The sequence below is a fragment of the Gymnodraco acuticeps genome, unplaced genomic scaffold (assembly GCF_902827175.1).
Source record: "Gymnodraco acuticeps unplaced genomic scaffold, fGymAcu1.1, whole genome shotgun sequence".
Classification (NCBI taxonomy): Eukaryota; Metazoa; Chordata; class Actinopteri; order Perciformes; family Bathydraconidae; genus Gymnodraco; species Gymnodraco acuticeps.
Genome location: NW_022990042.1, coordinates 220,658 through 230,821, shown reverse-complemented (window position 1 = coordinate 230,821; position 10,164 = coordinate 220,658). Strand labels below are relative to the sequence as shown.

General features: G+C 37.1%; 1 long non-coding RNA gene across 1 annotated transcript; it reads left to right on the top strand.

The window, feature by feature from the left end:
• The first annotated feature begins 256 nt into the window (after positions 1–256).
• On the top strand, positions 257–2,010 carry LOC117545447. Its single transcript, XR_004568835.1, has 3 exons — positions 257–373; positions 645–844; positions 1,013–2,010. It is a non-coding gene; the product is annotated as an uncharacterized LOC117545447 (long non-coding RNA).
• The last annotated feature ends 8,154 nt before the right edge of the window (positions 2,011–10,164 follow it).

Here is a 10,164-nt window from a genome sequence, read left to right as displayed (position 1 = left end):
TAATTTGAAGTTCTGTTATATGAAGGTATACCTTGCTGAGTTATGCACATATCATGTAGAGTGTTAGAACGTTCATTTAGTTTAAGGGTATATCTTAAGTTTTCTTATTGTGTATACATTTGATTATTTTGAAAGTACATGTTTGGAGTTCTAAACGTATTGTTGTGCTATAATGAAAATGTGAGTCATGTGTATATACATAACTGTGATTGGATTTTAGCTAACTTTACAGCCAAGAAAAATATACTGGATCAAGTGATGCTTACACAGAGACTGCAAGAGGAGAAAGGCATCCTATTGTTGGAGATGGCGCAGCATTGCACATGGTTGCAGAACATGGCAGTTGCTCTAAAAAATAAGGTGGCTGAGGAAGGTAAGTTGAAAGCAAAACTTAACCTACCTTGTAAAGTATGAGTTTTAAAGGAAAAAAAGTCAGCCCAAATCATTCTTGGTCACAGAAATTGGATGGAGTATAATGGCCTTTGCCCATTCGACCCGGCCATTTTACATAATGATGTCCCATGACAGTGACAATCATCTTTATATGTACATGGGAGAGAATATACTCCATTGAAGTGCTCTGGTCTCGTGAAGCAATCTTACTTTATAGTATGTCCATATAACAATATTTTGTGTATTTTCAGATGTAGACAAGGGGAATGGAGGACTTGGGTGCACCCTAAGAAGGAAGCATGCTGAGGCGTCGGAGAGGTTGCAGGTGGTACTGCAGCAGTACAAGACTGCTTTAGGTCCTGATGCTTCTTTCCTTCAACATGAAGAGGAAAGTCAAAGTGGCCTAAGCAGTCCAGACACCAGTGAGGATGAAGAAGGAAACATAATTTAGGTAATTTACTTATGAATTAATGTACAGTATCTTTGTTGATTTAGCCTCAACCTAGACATGTTGCTGTTACTTTTGTATTGATTAATGCTTAACATACATTGTGTATTCAAAAACCTCAAATTTGGTTTCTGATCTGCCCCTCTTTTTTGTTTCTCTGTATTTCCCCAGATTGCTGCTGCTCTCAAGCACGAATATCCGCCAAGACTTATGTGCTATCAGAAATGTAAATACTTTACTGACTTTATATTTAGAGATTGTATTCATACTCCTCAATGGAAAATCACACTTGAATATGTTGACCATATGACTTTTCCCTATGCCGCAGCATCAGGCCAAATATTTCACTTGTACACAACTTAAATTGTATTGAACAAAATGCTCAGCGTCCCTGGAATGCATCCTGAGCAATGAACCATTCACTTTTGATCCTTTTTGAAACACTAGAATGTAAATTCCTAAATGCCCAAGTATATCTTGCTGGTTACCATACAACTTGGTGAGCACATTATTGTCCAAGAGCAGGACGTCTTTCCCTTTTTTCCCAGAACGGGATGCCTATGCATCATTATTATTTTCGATCTCTTATAGGATTTACCTGTCATTAACTTTATATGACTGCACCTGTTACACCGCAGGCCAATAACAGCTTTCTTTTGCGTTCCTTGCTTTAATTGCTTTGTCAGTTATATTTCCTTTTTGATCTCCAGCTATTAACCTGATTGATTGAAGTACTTAAATCAACATGTACAATGCACAGTCTTTTAGGATGTATAATTAGGGACATTGAGATAAACATCAAATAGTTTATTTGGTGAATCACCTCATTGTTGTTCTCAAAACCAAATAATACATTGTTATATTTGATTTACACATAGAATGTACATGTTTAATATCCATGGTTAAATCATAAAAAAATGGTTGTGTTGTATGATTTCTTAATACTGTATGTTATAACCGTTTGCATAACTTGATTTTATGTTCTGTTGTCCATGCTTTTCATGTTAGACTAACCCCAACGCTCTAGAATCAAGACATACACCCTTATGGTGGCCTTTTACTTGTATTGTGGTGAAACACATAAGTAAATCATTGCCAGAGAGGACCATTTTATTGTTTTAAAAACAATGTTATTGATGTGGTTGATTGATGAATAAATATTAAGCATACTTCTGTAGTACTTTTTGTTGTTTACATCACACTGCATTATAATGTGTTTGGAAATAAATTCATTTAGAAGTAACAATATGGGTTAGCACTTGAATATTTTTGTAAAGAGATTATCCTCACCCGGAACACTGGTTGTTGGTTTAAGATAAGATAGAACTTTATTGATCCCAATTTGGGAAATCTTTGCGTTGCAGCAGCATTAAAACACATGGCATTATACAATACAAATAAAAAGACAAGAAATAAAGAAGAAAATATACATGTTGAATTTACAAATGAGCAATAACAAGATATAAAGCAAGGTATTATATTTACATAAGTATGTGACAGATGGAATATTAAATATTACCCTGAATATGTCAAATGTACAGTGAAGAGAGAAACTATGGAGCAGAGAGTTCTCTTCCAACCAGAGGTGATTTGTTGTACAGCAACACGTTCTCACTCCCAACCCGTAATTTGTATACCCTTATTGTTTTTACTTCTTTATTGTAATTCAATAATGTAGGACTTTTGTTGCCATCAGTTATGGGGAGAGTAGGGGCTCAGAAAACTGAAATCTGTATTGTTTCATCGTTTTTTCCTTCTAATTTTGTATTATTTTCTAAACCACACACTGTTATTTACTCAACAATAACACATAATTATCCTTGTGTGTATTTATTTGTTTGATTAATAAACACAAGTTGGAGTCCGTCAGGACCGAGGGTCGGAGCAGCTCATTTGCTTTAGAGAATTTGACACCCGGAAGTAAGTATTCTCTCCGCTTCGCTTGACAAACCCATGAACAAACCCCGTGATAGTCCTCAAGCTCTGATTGGATGTTTGAGTGTGCGCCGAGGGTTACGCCGAGCATCGAACAGCACTTTGAAATTGAACCACGGCAGGCTGTCCAAACCTGGAATTGAACGGGTCCACCCCGTCCCCCACCCATCCCCCACCCCGTCCCCAGAACTACACATGCTGGCTATTGTGTGTTTCACAACATGTTCTCTATCTATGGCACGTCTCTGCTTTGAATTGTAGTTTTAAAAGACGTTTTCATATTTCCCATAATAAGAAGTTTCCAGTATTAAACTGTGTACATCCCTGGAGGTTTAGGGGATAGGAAACACTCACATTTAAAACATATAATTAATAAATGGGGTGAAAATTGCTTGTGCAGCATTAATACCCACATGACAGCTAAGGTCAGAAGAGCGTTATTTAACAGCTGGTCTTATGTCTGTGACCCCTCCTGTTGTAAATTGACAAGCCTGAAACATGCACTTGTCACGGTTCAGAGGCACATTTCGTATGGCAGTAGCCATTGATCTTAAGATAAGATATTGATCCCAAGTTGTGTAACAGTTGTAAATATGCAGTGGTGTTTATTTGTAAATCATTTAGTATAATCACACAAATTCTGTGTTTTATATTTAATAATTCTGTGTTCTTTATTTATTGAATGTTCAATACCTGACAAGGCCAGAGATGAACAACTTGGGTTGCAGGTTCCTCAACAGTGCATTACAAGACATCTATCAATATGTGTGTATACCTCTACCATTAAACTGTCGTATTCTGCACATTTCTTATACTATCTACATACATCTTATAAGAGTATAATACATATGTATAATATCAGTTAAAATAAGTGCTTAAACATATAGTTAACATTGCAGGAAAGCAATATATTAGTACTTTGTCAGGCTTAATATTTATACCCCCAAAGCTTTTTTCTTATTCAACATAAGACCTTAACCTAAAGTATTCTTTAATGTTTAAATAAAGCCTTATTAGATTGTCTGTCTGTGTCTCCTATTAATATCTAATAATAAAAATAATACATTTCAATAACGTGCTTTAACCACCAGGTGTCCCTTTCTATCAGCTTTGCACCGTTATGGTGTAAATATACCAATATAGCGATTGGATCAAATATAAAAGTCAGCCGAATTAGTATTGATACTGCAAGGAGACTTATATTGTGAAGAGAAACTAACATGTCCGTGCGGCACAATACCCATAGATCCGTGGGTGAATAATGTCAATCACCACATCCCTTCACATTTTAATTTACATTAAAGTATTTCGTGAGGCATTTTAAAATGTTTTTCAATATAATTAGGGTTGTAGTAAAGTTGTGCGATTGCGTTGCCTGGCAACGCAATCGTACAACGGCACGTCCATTAATTCCACAACCACACACATGGATTAACATCGATTTAATACATTAATGTAGCCTTTGTTTCTGCTAAAAGAGGTGTCAACCAGCTGGGGCAACAAGAAAATCGGCGAAATCGAGTGTGACTATTACAAAATAAATAATTATTATATTAATATTGACAATAACATATATCTGTCTGTCCAGCTGCAGGTGGAGAGGATGGGTGGGGTTACCCATGATGGAACCAGAATAAGGTTTGTTGGTTTACAGGCCTTTCATCGTAGTGGAAAATATTGTCATATGCAATATTTTTGGATAGTTTCACCATTGAAATGCGTTTGATAACACTAGGTGCTCTAGTGCCAAAGTTGTGGCCCTAAAAAACATCAACTATTCATTTGTATGGCATCCAGAGCTTCCACATTTTAGGGAATATGTTTTTTGATTTAAAATATCATCAATGTCATAAGCAATGGTTACATTAAAACCCTCCTATTGTATTCGTTTCCCCCCCCCCCCTTACTTTGGTGTTCGCGGTCAAATTTGACCGGTCCTGTTTTAACTGAGCTATTACATTAACACAAAAACCATTGATCATCACCAAATTTCATTCATTTCATCAACATTGTATGTTGAGTTGGCACCTCAGCTCAAAACATACAAAACACAGAAGAATAGAAAGTTAACCCATTGAAATGATATGAGAGCAGCGCAACAAACTACAATTCCCATTAGATACGCACCCAAAAATCGCTACGGAGTACACAGAGCTGACATATTTGTAGTTCTTCCGGCGTGTGTGCGTGGACTCGTTCGACTTGTCTTGCGTTGACGGCCGTATAGGCTCCATTCCCTTTCAGAAATTCGTCAATCGGGCGCGATCCGAAACCAAACCCTGTGTTTAAAAAAATATACAATACAAATTTGCACTTTTGCCTTCTTAGCAACGGCAGTATCGTTTGTCTAGTACTTCCGGGCGGCGATCTGAGTTCGGGTACCGTATCTGTGACGTGACAAAGGGTCGCCGTGACAACGTGGTGATGAGATGTGGATAACTTTCCAGATAAAGACCATCCTGACACTCGAGTTGTGGTTTTCAATAAGTGAAAAAGAAAATTCAAAGTAATCACTACCATTTTAATATCTCAAGCATTTAAATATGTCCCCAAAAGCTTTCAAATGTAGTAGCAAAACCACAGTGATCCAGATCAGGATCATTTTAATTAGGCCTATAATTAAATGATATAATAATACATTTTATTTTTATAGCGCTTTTCTGAAACCCAAAGACGCTTTATATGCAAGCCTACCTCCAAAGCGTTATACTTCGGAAGTTAAACAAATTAGATAAGGCAGTGGATGGCAAAGTACCAGATTTCACACATGAATATGCTTAATATAGGTTATGGTGTTCCTATCACTGACAATGAAATCATGTAGTATTTCAACTGTAATTTCCTAAAAAGTTAAATGCATTTTGGTGGAGGTTTTCATCTTATTTCTAATAGAAACATATTAAATGTGACTCAAATGGAGCATATAAACAAGAGAATAAACGTGCAAAAACAAAACTGGAGTTCAAATAACAGATTTTATTTTTATGTATTATCCCGGAGAATTCTTCGGCTGCCAGGAATGAGCCCACTCCTTGCCACTGAAAACAGAATGGAATAATGTTAGTTACAGTTCCTGGTTTCGTCTTTCTGAAAAGCATAAACCATGTGTGAAGCAAACATCTTATAACTCAATTTATATAAGTAAATGTTTCATTTTCCATTTATTAACGACCACCACCATTTAGAAAAAGTGAACATAGAAATTAAAACAAATTTTAAAACAAACAATAAAAACAATGAAGTTAAACAATCATTTGTTCCTACACTACTTCAGCTGCAATAACAGCAATAACAGCAGTGAAATATATAAGAGGACTGGTGGTAGATCTGGATGTTTTGCATTTGTTAAATATCATGTGTTTGTTCTCCAACATGGGACTACATCAGATGACATGAAGCCAAGTAACTGGAAGATATATACCATACTGGACAGGGCTCCCACTCCACCAACATTTCTGCTTTTCCCTATCAAGAGAAGAAAACAAATCTCTAATTAATAATAATTATAAAGCACATCATCATCATCATAAAGCACACCCTATGCATTACTTTTATTCCTGTCTAACCTTTCTCATTCTTTCTTTTATTACACTCCTGATGGGGAAAGTTTCTAGGCGAGTGTGGTAGGAGCAATCTGTGAACACCAAAGCAGGTTCCACATACAGTATTAGTCATATTAGAAATAAAATAAATACAACTATGAACACTTAAGTAGCAACCACACTTGCATGATGAAAAGTGACCACACTATTAACATTGGTCAAATATTACTGTATACATCATTGAAATGGAACCAAGCTGCTCTCAGTCCTAACATGGGATGCTTGTTTGAATGGCCATACCACTGCTGAGCCTGAGATGACCAAAGAAAATACAGACAATTAAAGCCCTTTGGATTTTTGGATAATGATTTTTGGATAATGTATCAGTTATAGTTATTAGTCACAATATAGCATTAACTCACTGAAGAAGCATCAATCACTGCGTTAACATGCACTTTGCTAAAGTACATGTCGATAGATTTATTAGAATACCAATCAATTCGACTCATGCAAATGTTTATAATCAGTCAAAATACTTAATACTGTTAACATACCTGACTTTTTCTTTTTGCCTCTAGGACCAAGTACTGTGTCCCTCACGGACCCTGTCCTGACAGCTGTGGGTTGAAGAAGAAATATTACTATATACATACAGTATACCAAGTTAAGCTTAAACTCAAGTTTCAAAATACATCCAACAAATGCAGCATCACATGATGCAATAGGTGTTAGGTACAGATATTTTTTTGTTATTGCGATTTAATTGAGGGTGATCTATGAAGTCTAGGTGTTTTGTTTTTTCTTGCCTATATAATTGACTCCATACATTATGTGTAAGGAATAGTTTGATAAATATTAACATGTTGTGCTGTAACGTTAAATGAATTTAACTTTGATTCAAAAACCTAAGTTTATTCCCCGTATGTTCATTATGGGACAGTGTCATATTTAAATGCAGTTCTTGAGTATAAAGTTTAAATATGCTGCATGACGTTGTTGCATGACTTGCTTCGAAGTTTACCCCTATGGTCAGGGATTGCTTTAGGTAGACCACAATATTAATGATATCAACCTCTCGTACAATATATGGACATGAGCCAAATCATTTTGATGTAATCGACCTACTGCCCAACGCTACAATGTAAGACCCTTTCTGTGTGTAAACAAAATGACATAGGAGTTTTATTTTGTGATTTATCAAATGTATAGTAAGCCTGCTGTTGCTTTGCATTTTTGTGTGTAAAAGGTATAACCATATAGTAACCACATGTCTGTTCAGGAATGAAGGACTGTATTTTTCTAAACATTTAATATTTATTTATATCCGAGTACCTAAGGATATACACATACCCAAGTATCCCATTTTCCTTTCATATTTATTAAGTTGTAGGTGAAATTGTTATTTAGATTAAGCTATTGTTGTTATTATTATTTACCTATTGGAACAATCATTATTCCCAAAAATGCAAGAAGTGCAATTAGGTGTTTAGAGATATTGTAGAAGCATGACTTGTCAAGAAGTTACCTCAGGGTTTCCCACACATAGACTATACTTGGGCGGGCCGCCCAGGTATATTAACGGCCGCCCAAGTATATTTCGCGACCCATTTATTTATTTTTTTTATAAGTTTTTTTTGTATTTTTTTTTTTTTATTCGTCCGTGACCACGACGCCATCTGCGATCGATTAACTTGTGGACAATGATCCCTCGCTCCCTTGCTCTGATCTCGCCTCGTTAAGTGGCCTGCCTCACACAGGGTGACTGGCTGTCTACATGATGTGGCCTGCCAACATGGCCACTGTCATAGAGATCATAAATCAAAGCCCTTGATTGGTCTCTGTGTGTCATTCAAGCTCGGGATAACCTCAGCTCAGGTGAGGTAAAGGACTCTCTGAGTGTTTAGATAGTTAACTTAGTTTAAGTTTTGCTTATCTTTCTTACAGTGCAGACGCTTTTCTGCTTGCTCTGGCCTCTGCTTACTTTGTATGCTGATTTTCCTATTCTTATTCTCTGAAAACTTCGAGCAGCGGCTCCTGGACATTAACTTATCACTGGGACAGTTCATCTTCGTAAATAGACGGAGGGTTTCAGCCATATTTCAACATTTTTACGACGACGTCAGTCTTACAATAGCGTGGCCTAGCAACAGCTAAAGCCTGGTAGGCTACTGCTATTTAGCTAGTTGGTAGCAAAATGCCTCCGTTCTCTACAGATGACTTCCAGAAACTTATACAGAAGATGGCTGTGTTGGAAATGAAAATGCAACGGTTGGAAGTTAACGTGGAAATGAATGGACTATGTCGTGGGAATGACACGACTTTACCAGTGTTGCAAAATAATGGAGAAGGGTATGCTAACTCACAGCTAGTTAGCAGCTACAAGGATTCCAAGGAACAGGAGGGCTGTGTACCGGGTAATAAATCTACAAGTGGTAGTCCTCCCTGGAACTCTCTGGGTGCAAAGCCTAAGAGTAAATCATTTCCATGGGATTTGGGAGGACGGATAACAGGCAGAGCCCAGAGCTCCGAAATCTGTGATGCGACCGGCTGGCCTGCATTGTTATCACCCAGGAAGAGCGCCTCTTCAACCCCTATTCATTAGGGGTGTAACGGTACACGTACCGAAATTATTCGGTACGGGCCCTTCGGTTCGGTACAGGTGTGTACCGAAGTGTACCGAACGAATATAACGTTAAACGTAAAAAATTGAGAACGTGAACAACTTATTGGAAGTAATCTCAGGTGCTGCGTCGCAGCATTCAGAGTAATTTGCTCACATTGGGTTCAACGCGTCATAGAGCGAGCAAGTCATTTCATTGGATGAGAGGCATACTATGAGAGCTGGTCAGAGGGATGCGTTCAAATGTAGTCAGTAATTTGAGGAACTGTCGAAAATTAATGGCGAACGCAGATAAAGTTGAGCTCGAAAATCCTCCAGCATCATTGAAGTCTCCGGTTTGGGAACATTTTGGTTTCGCAGTTACGTACAAGGATGAAGGACAAAGACAGGTGGACCGAACCAAAGCTGTTTGTCGGCATTGTTCAACTAAAATTGGTTACGCGGCTGGCAATACATCAAACTTGCACACTCTTGAAAAGGCATCACCCGAACGTGAATATCACCGGTACCAAAAGACTGAAGTGCAAACCCAACTCCCACTAGCATTTAAGCCTCCACCACTCGCAGAGAGTTCAGACCGAGCCAAAGCTATTACAAACGCCAAATATCCTTATGTTGCCATGTTAGCAAAGCGCTACCTGGCTGTATCTGCTACCTCTGTCCCTAGCGAGAGGGTGTTCTCCACAGCAGGAGACATTGTTAGTGCCAGCAGATCTGCCCTTTCGGCAAGCAATGTGGACAAGTTAATCTTTCTTTAAAAAAACATGAAAATACAATGACAAGCAAGTCATAATGTCAAGCTGGCTGCTTAGGAACTAGTACAGTACAGTACAAATACAGATTATTTCAGTTCATCGAAAAGCTGCACCTTAATGTTTATTTTATTATATTTTGTATTTATTTGAGTGAATATTCACAGTTTAATAATAATTAAAAACCCAAAACTAATAGTTTATGTTTTGTGAGTACTAGTAGCCTACAGTAAAGTTCAAATACAGATTATTTCAGTTCATCGAAATGCTGCACCTTAATGTTTATTTTATTATATTTTGTATTTATTTGAGTGAATACATTATTCACAGTTTAATAATAATAAAAAAATATATATATATATATGTTTTGTTTTGTGAAAAAAAATTCTGCTGTACAAAAAACGTACCGAACCGAACCGTGACCAAAAAACCGAGGTACGTACCGAACCGAAATGTTTGTGAACCGTTACACCC